The following is an 8173-nucleotide window of genomic DNA, read 5'->3' as shown; positions in this document are numbered from 1 at the left end:
CCCCCCCTTCCCCTCCACTCCCAGCTGTGCCCATGGGACGTGTGGGCTGAGGTCTGCAAAGTGAGGTTTGTAACTCCGATCTGTTGCAAGAAGCAGCATTTTCTCTGTCACTCGCTCTCATTGCCTGTATCCACAGCCACTGGTCCAAAAGTAACCACCACCCTCATCAATCCAAGGTCAAACAGGAGCTTCACAGTCACAATATCCAAAGGCTGAGTTACCCACCCCAGGCCTAGTCTTTTGGAGCTTATGTTGGGTTTTCATCTGATAGTTTAAAACTTTGTGTTGCTCATTTATGTGGAGGCTGTATGACCCTTGCTTCCACAGGCTGCAATTGTTTGTAACATACAGAGAAGGCATTTTCACACAGCTGATGAAATCCTCTGCTCAGACTCACATGTACCTGCAGGCAATAGACTTTTATAGGAGCACACAAACACACACAGATCTATGTCCATTCACTTATTGAAAGGTAGCAAGATATAGTGCTTACAGAACAGAAAACCATATGATGTCCAGGATGTATGGGCAAAAACCGCACAGCCTGCCCTTCCCCCAACCTGATTTAATCAATGAGTGCAGACAGGCCATGAAGAACTCTGTAGACAGGACCTAAACTTTTGAGATGTGGATTTTGTGGTTCTGGCTGTGAATCAAAGTACATGCACAGGATACACTCAGTAAGGTTACTGAGGCAGCTGTCATTAGGAGTGCTCACCCTGCAAGGGTCTCTGCCTGTTTGTAGCCCTTAGAGAAGTGCTCTCCTCTGTTTTGGCCAGGCACATTGTGCCCCCTTATCTGCAGTTCTTGTTGATGTTCTGTCTCAGTGCCTGTGATGTCTGTGCTGGATTTCAGTTCTCTGCTTTGGGTATGGCTCTGGCATGTCTGCAGGATCAGGGTTCAGAAATGTTCAAGTTCCCTAAGCTGCTCAAAGAGTATGCTGGTGATCAGTGCTTAAACACTGGCCTTGCAGCTTCTTTTCCTGTTACTAGGAATTGGGCAATTAGCAGCAAGAGGCATGAAATTAAGACAGAGTGAAGGGAAGAGTGGTTATGTACATCCAGGTAGTGATAAGTACTTTCACCATATATTAGCTCCCATGCTTATCTTTTTTCTTCCTTTAAGGTACCAAACCCTTAAAAATATTCAGTGTCTGTTTTCTCAAGGCTTTTAGGGTATCTGTCTGTGACCTGAGAGCACAGTGGGGAGGTTGTTTTAAACTCTGCTCTAGCAAGTATTTGATTATACATAATTCCTGTCTCCCTCTGTCAGCTAAAACACTCCCATGCCAGTGCTGGGAGTCTGGGTTCTTGCAGGCAAAGAACTGAGCAGGACTTTTCAGGACAATCTACCAGGAATGCTGTAGTTTGTGTGCCTCAGCAACACATTACATTAGGATGTATAATTTCCCCATTTCCTAATCCAGTCTCATGATCTTATGATTTATTTGAAAAACAGCTGTTAAAAGCATCATTTGGATGAGAAACAGAAGATCATTTTTTTCTTAGTGATATGAAACAACTGGAAAGACAAGTGTGGATTAGCTTTCTCTTTGGTTTTATATGTCTTTTCTGCCTTGTCTGCCCTTCCAAACTCCTCTGGTCAACAGTAGGGGGAATACGATAGTACAAAACTGAATAGAAATGTGCAGTGGAAAGCAAGAAGAATGTTTAGTAGAAACACTGAGAAAATTGTTTTTGCTTGACCATGTGGGATCCTATTTTCTGTGTGTCCGTGTGTACATCTGGTCCCACAGCAACTGAAGTTACTGACCAAGACAAACTGAAATTCCATCGTTTCTACAAGTTTTATGGAAAATACCTGGCTGGCTAGAGGAGAAAAAAAACTCTGTTAATGGGAAGGCAGAGAATTTCTCCCTTGGCTGGGCTGTGGGACCAGTGGCTGGTCACTCCATGGGTAACTACACACCATTACTCAGTTAGATACACAAATGTAGTATGGGGACATGCTTTATGAGGAGCATAGGTAGCATAAAAGAGTCCTGGAGGGGTGGTGTTGGGAGCTCTTTAGGGCTGTAGAAGGATATGGTGAGGTGCAAGATATAATCCCATGTTGGCCAGGCTCCTGGCAGAGGTGAAGGGATAGGATCACCTCTAAGCACTCATCATTTACTGTATTTCTGCTCTGATACTCCTATTTTGGTTCCTATTCCTCAAGTGAAATGACAATCAAAGAGGGAAAACTGAGTGGCCCAACTGTTATCTGTAATTAGAAGTCAAGTCTTTCTGTGTGGGGAGTGATTTTTCAGGCCTGTTTTGCTAATAAAGGAAAAGCAGTACTGATTGTTTTACTGATTTTTGCAGGCAACTGCTGAACATGTACCCCACGGTGTTTTGACAGAATGCCAAAGCTGCCAGTCAGAAAACTTCATTAACACTATTTCACTGTTAAATATTAACTTTCCTTTAGACAAGGGATTTATATAGGTTATGAAACAATGTTTGCCCTGAGAAAAGAAGGAGCACAGAGTAGCTATGATGTTTGTTTATGTATCTGAAGACAGAGGAACTTGCCTATGTATTACAAAGAACTAAATAATCTCTTTGATGACTCAGTGATTAACTGTTTCTTGCAGCTAAAGTGACAATCGTATTACACATTGAACAGAGTGTTCGTGGAAGGGTTACCTCTGAGTATAAACACTTGGGTGTAACTTGACAGTTATTGTGCTGTTAAACTGTGCTTTCTGCACAGCTGTTAATTGAAGTGAATGCTGGACAAGATTTAAAGGAAAATACAGAAATAGGTAAGGACCTGTCTCCATCCTGCCTGCATCCAGCACGTTCTGCTCTTGTCTCATGGGATATCACATTCACTCCACAGACCTCCAAGCAGGTGCCTTCAGACATCTCTATTACTGGCTTGTGGTGATATAAAAAGCTGCTGGTGTAACTTGGCATAAAAGCAAATCTCAGAGAGGATAAAAGTAGGATATCCTTCTATTTGGGATCACATAGAAACTGAAAGATACCCAGCAAAGACACTCTAAATTCCATCAAACTTTAGCTGTCTGAGAGTTAGCTACAATAAGTGATTGGCTAGACTTCCTCTGGAAAAAAAGGTACTTCCTCTGGAAAAAAATGTATTTCCTCTGGGGTCTGAAGACACTAGTTTGCCCCAGCACAGCCTTTGGGTGAGATGAGATGAGAAATGTTGTGGAGAACCTGTCCCTCTTCTTTCATTACAGGGATCTTCCTTAACTCATGTAGGTATGTAGATGGACAGAAAGCTAAAGTAGTCAGAAGAATCACACCCAAATGTCTACCATTTCACCCCATTTTAAAGTGTAAATGTTGCTAGGGATCCAGACTGTGGTGGTGTTCCCCATGACTGGTTTTGTAGACCAGTGAAACAGCATATACTTTGATTTCCTGACTGGAAAAAAAGCCAGTGGGTTTCTCATAGCAATAGCAACAACATGATGGTACTCTTGCTGTTTACTCCAAATCAGGTGGTAAGGTTCAGGTTAGGGTTACTACACTGCTGTAAAAGCACATAGAAAAAAGAAACATTTTACTCAAGCATGCAACAAGTGTGTAAAAGAGCCAATTATGTGAGAACTAGGGAACAGGAGGACAAAACAGTACTGAGATGCATTCTCAAAGATACCCAGCCATGCAGGCAGTATGACCAGCCATTGGCAGTGTCTTCTGGGCCAGTTTCCAGAACTAAATGTAAAAGAAATATCTGGAGAGGATATGGCTGTGAGTCTATACATTTTGTGAGGAGTTTGCTTTGTATGCAGTGTCAGCATACAATCTCAGATGATTGTGCACTTGAAACACATGGTTTGTAATAGTGGAGCAAAGGTTGTGCTCCATGACATGGTAGTTGAATCTATTTCTCAAATAGGACAGGGTTGATTTGTGAAGGATGTCATTCATAGCTTCACAAAAAGTGACCACTGATGACATGCTAATTGTTATGCTATAAAGACAGATCATGGTGATTATCAGGTGAGATAATGTATTTAGACACTGGCTAGAGGATGATTTTAGTGGCAAAATACTCTTACGATGTGAAAGGGACAAGGCTGAAATAGTGAAAGAAGAGCAGGGGAAGATGCAGCAGAGAGGATAGAAAAGCAAGTGACTAATGAAAATCCTGGCTCTTGAAGATGGAGAGAAAAGTAGCAAAATACAAGCATTGTATGCTGGAAGAATATTAGCCTGCAGTCTTTCACATCTCAGAAATACAGAATATCTTCAACAGATGAAACAGAAAACAGGTGACATCAACCTAGAACTGTTTACTGCCAAAACATTTGAAAACCATCTGGATTATAAAATAATAAATTATGTTGGGCATTTTGCACTTAGTCAGGGGAAAAAAATGCAGTTTTGTTTTAGCTTTTGGAGATGCAATTTGAGCTGACATGCTGATTTATTAAAGTGTATGAAAAACATTTATTAAAACTAGTCCTGTTGCCTCTTCTATATCGTAGTGTGTATATGAAAAGCTTTTGAGATATCTAGAATGATTTTTATTGTATTTTGCTGAACTTAAGGAAGTTTAATGATATTAACAGTTAAATCAGCTGTTACTCTTTATTTCTTGGATAACCTTTTTAGCAGTAGGGTCAAACTCCCACTGTTTTGATCCATGGAAGAAGCAGAATAATCCTGGAAATAAAAAAAGCAAAGCATTATGTTATGGACAGAAGAAATAACTTAATTCTGACAAAGCAGGGATCATCATTTCTGTCTTTGGCAGGATACAGCAATAAAGACATTCATCATAACTCCAGAACTTCTTTAGAAGTAAACTGATTTTAAGTAAAAGCTCACTCCATTTACCTTTCTGTTGGAAAACAGCATCAAACCTCTGGCTGATTCCTGGAAGGTCACTGACTATCAGTCTAGGATAACCCTTCTCCATGGACTAGCTGTTTGCATCAAACCTAAATCATATGAATGGAGACATGCAATTTTACAGAATTTAGATATCAGTTCTGCACAGAGTTAAGCAGCTGCTGAAAGATCCTAACCATCTGCAGTTCTGATTTCACTGGGATACAACAGAAAGTATTTATTTGCACAAGTATCTGCAGGTTGCTGGCCATTGTGTTTTCCATGAAGTTGCTACTTGTTTGCTGATAAAGGCAGGTACAGCTTCAAAGAAGCATCTGAAGTGAGAAAATTTGAAGGGAGCCCCACATTTTTGACAGCAAGGATGGGATTTACCTCCTCCAACAATAGCAGTGTGACAGATAGAGCATGGAAACTGGACAAATTAATTCCTACTATAGCAACTGCACATATTTATTTTGAATTCCTGCACATGAATTTTGAACTCCTCTTAGACTTTGACATGATATTGTACATAGTCCTCTACTCGCTGACAGATTCAGATGGAGGAAAGGAAACTGGCTTATTTCTAATACATTTGAGTTTTTCCTAACTGAACCAGGACAATTTTTATGAGATGGGGCTGGATTAAGAGGGCTGAAAGGAGAAATTAAAACGTTCTTCCAGATTTGAGGAACCCTCTTAGGAACAAAAAAACCCAAGCAAACAAATGAGGCTTTGTTTTACTTCTCCTTGGATGCAGCTCATGAGGCTGAGAGAATGAGTTACTAGGTAAGAAATGCGTGGTGTGGTTTTCTTGCATGCTATTGTCTTGTGACCAAGGCAGTAAATTAGCAATGCAAGATATTGTAAATACTCTTTCCAAAACAATCAAAACTAAAGGACAGGAAACCACATGAATCTCAAAACCCTGCTGACACTGTATGTCTCACTGAGGAACCCCACAATTAGTCATGGTAAAGTCTGTGTGACCCACACATACTTCTGGTTGCCTGCAGAAAGCCTTGGCAGCAAATTGTCCTTGCACACAGAAGGAATCTATCTGCTTCCCAAATTTGACTTTTTGCTTCCACCTGTCTGGTATTTGGGTAGCAAAAATGACTCATGCCGGTTTGGGAATAGGATTTAGGAAAAACATGATGAAAATCCAGGGCTAACCAGTCAAAGACTAAAAAACGAACTCTCACTTCTATTTTTCTAAAAGGGATAAAATAATCCAGGACTTTTCAGAAATAAGAGAAATCCTGCAAAAGGCCTCAGATCTTTCAGATCTTTAATTTCTAGAGATGCTCTTGACTATTTTATTTGTAAAAGTTTTCTAGATGCTAGATTTTTTTCAGCTTCCAGGCATAATGCATCAAAGCATGTCCATATTTTGAATGTCCATTTCAGGACACCCTTAAGCTCTCAAAAGCTAAAGCTGTATTCTTCTCCCCATGCAGGAAGCAAAGAAATATTTCTATGAATAGCAGGATTACTAGAGTTACCTAGTTATATATAGGTACATAAAGATCTGCTTTCCCTTTTATCACAAGGACAATTTAAACTGTATTCAGATTATACTGGAGTCATTCATAAGAAAACATTTGTCAGTTCTTCTTATCTCCAGTACTTGTCGGCTATGAAAAGGTCTGTCTTCTCTGTACTTTTATCACAAACAGCTGTGTCAATTTTCTTGACACCTTTAAGGAAGCCCAGTGTGTTGATATTCTTTGGATAACCAAGCATCACCTGATATCTGCTGATAATCCAAAATTTACTGCCTGTTCAAAGAAAGAAAAATATTTAGTTTCAGTAGTCATTTTCAGACTGTAGAAGGAAAAATGTACTCCTTTATTGTAGGTTTTAGGAAAACTGGATGACATGTCCTGAATTTTTGTTTTATTTATTTGAGTAGTGCATTTCATGCACATGTAGCTACCCTTCCTTGCTCCCATCTTTCCAGAAAATTAAAGTTAAGAAAGTTTTAAAAAAAAATCTCATATTTCACCTTTGAAAATCTTTCATGTTCTCATATGCAGCTTCAATACCAGGTGACGGAGTTGGCCTGAAGGCAGAAACTAATTGACATTCAGCTTCTGAGTTATCATGATAAACCTGCCATAGGTGCCTGATTTAAATATGAAACAGGTTTTGTAATACATAATAAACCACAGAGATTTCTATATATGCAAAAGAATGTGAACCACATTTTGACTTAGAAGCTTTTTCTTGTGAGGGAAGCTACCTGAGTCGATGTGTCAGAAAGAAAAACACTCCCCTCAGAGGGAAGCATAGTTTTTCTATTCTGGCTTCTTTCTGGCATTACCCTTCTCATTGGCACTGATTGATTAATGGGATCAGCATAAGCAGCTGAAAATTTCAGGTTGTTCCTGTACCATACAGTAAACCTGGTCTAGTGGGAAGTGTCCCTGGTTGGAACTAGATGATCTTTAAGGTACCTTCTGACCCAAACCTTTCTACGATTCTTAGGAAAAAGTTGCAGCATTTAGACAAGTCACTACTTGGTGCAACCATCTATACACTTGTGAATAAAGCCTTATTGGTATTGAGATGTTTTCTGTAAAAATATTAATATAAATAATATCTGCTAAAAGTTTTATTTCCGTGGATTGAAATCTCTTTGTCTCATTGTAAATCCCATAATCATCTGAACCACAGAAGCATTCAGTTGTATAGATCAAGAACAAATAAACCTCACAGAGACAAATGTATTATCAATATTTACCTGCCCTTTAGAAAAATGACTTCTCATCGAAGTGTAGTTATAGCATCAAAAGACATTGTGAGCCACAGTTTTTAGGTGAGGTAGGGCTATTTGTCTGGATCATTTGGTGGAGATCTTGAGGGAGACATTTTAGAAAGAATCCACCGAATTGTAAAAACATTAAGGGCTTCACATATAAATGCTTTTTTTTATATTATCAGAATATAATTTTTTAATGGTGAAACTTTGTGAAAGAGATTATTTCCCTTCTGCTTACCTTTTTCTTTTTTTTTTAAAGACATGTATTTTACTCACGATAACTGAACAGAATATATTATATCATCTGGAGACAGGAGAAATTCACTGAGGCTAATGTAGGCATATTTGGGCAACATGAGAGCCCTCTGATCATACAAATGGGAGAGGCCCAGGGCATGGCCAAACTTATGCGCAGCAACAAGGAACGAGTTTGAACCCTTAAGAAGTGGATAGAGAGAAGAGATGAGTCTAATTTTATTCTTCAAATGGCTAATTCAATCACAGCAGTGCTACTGCTCAGAGATGGTTTTCCTACAATATATTGGCATTCACTAGGGTATGCATATACATGGACATATTTTTTATATAGGATCAGATT

General features: G+C 39.3%; 1 pseudogene; it reads right to left on the bottom strand.

The window, feature by feature from the left end:
• Window positions 1–4542: 4542 nt before the first annotated feature.
• The window catches only part of LOC103811798, a 5367-nt pseudogene continuing 1736 nt past the window's right edge, over window positions 4543–8173 (bottom strand).

The sequence above is a fragment of the Acanthisitta chloris genome, unplaced genomic scaffold, assembly GCF_000695815.1.
Source record: "Acanthisitta chloris isolate BGI_N310 unplaced genomic scaffold, ASM69581v1 scaffold9461, whole genome shotgun sequence".
Taxonomy (NCBI): domain Eukaryota; kingdom Metazoa; phylum Chordata; class Aves; order Passeriformes; family Acanthisittidae; genus Acanthisitta; species Acanthisitta chloris.
The sequence above is the reverse complement of the archived record's forward strand: the minus strand, read 5'-3'. Positions and strand labels throughout refer to the sequence as shown.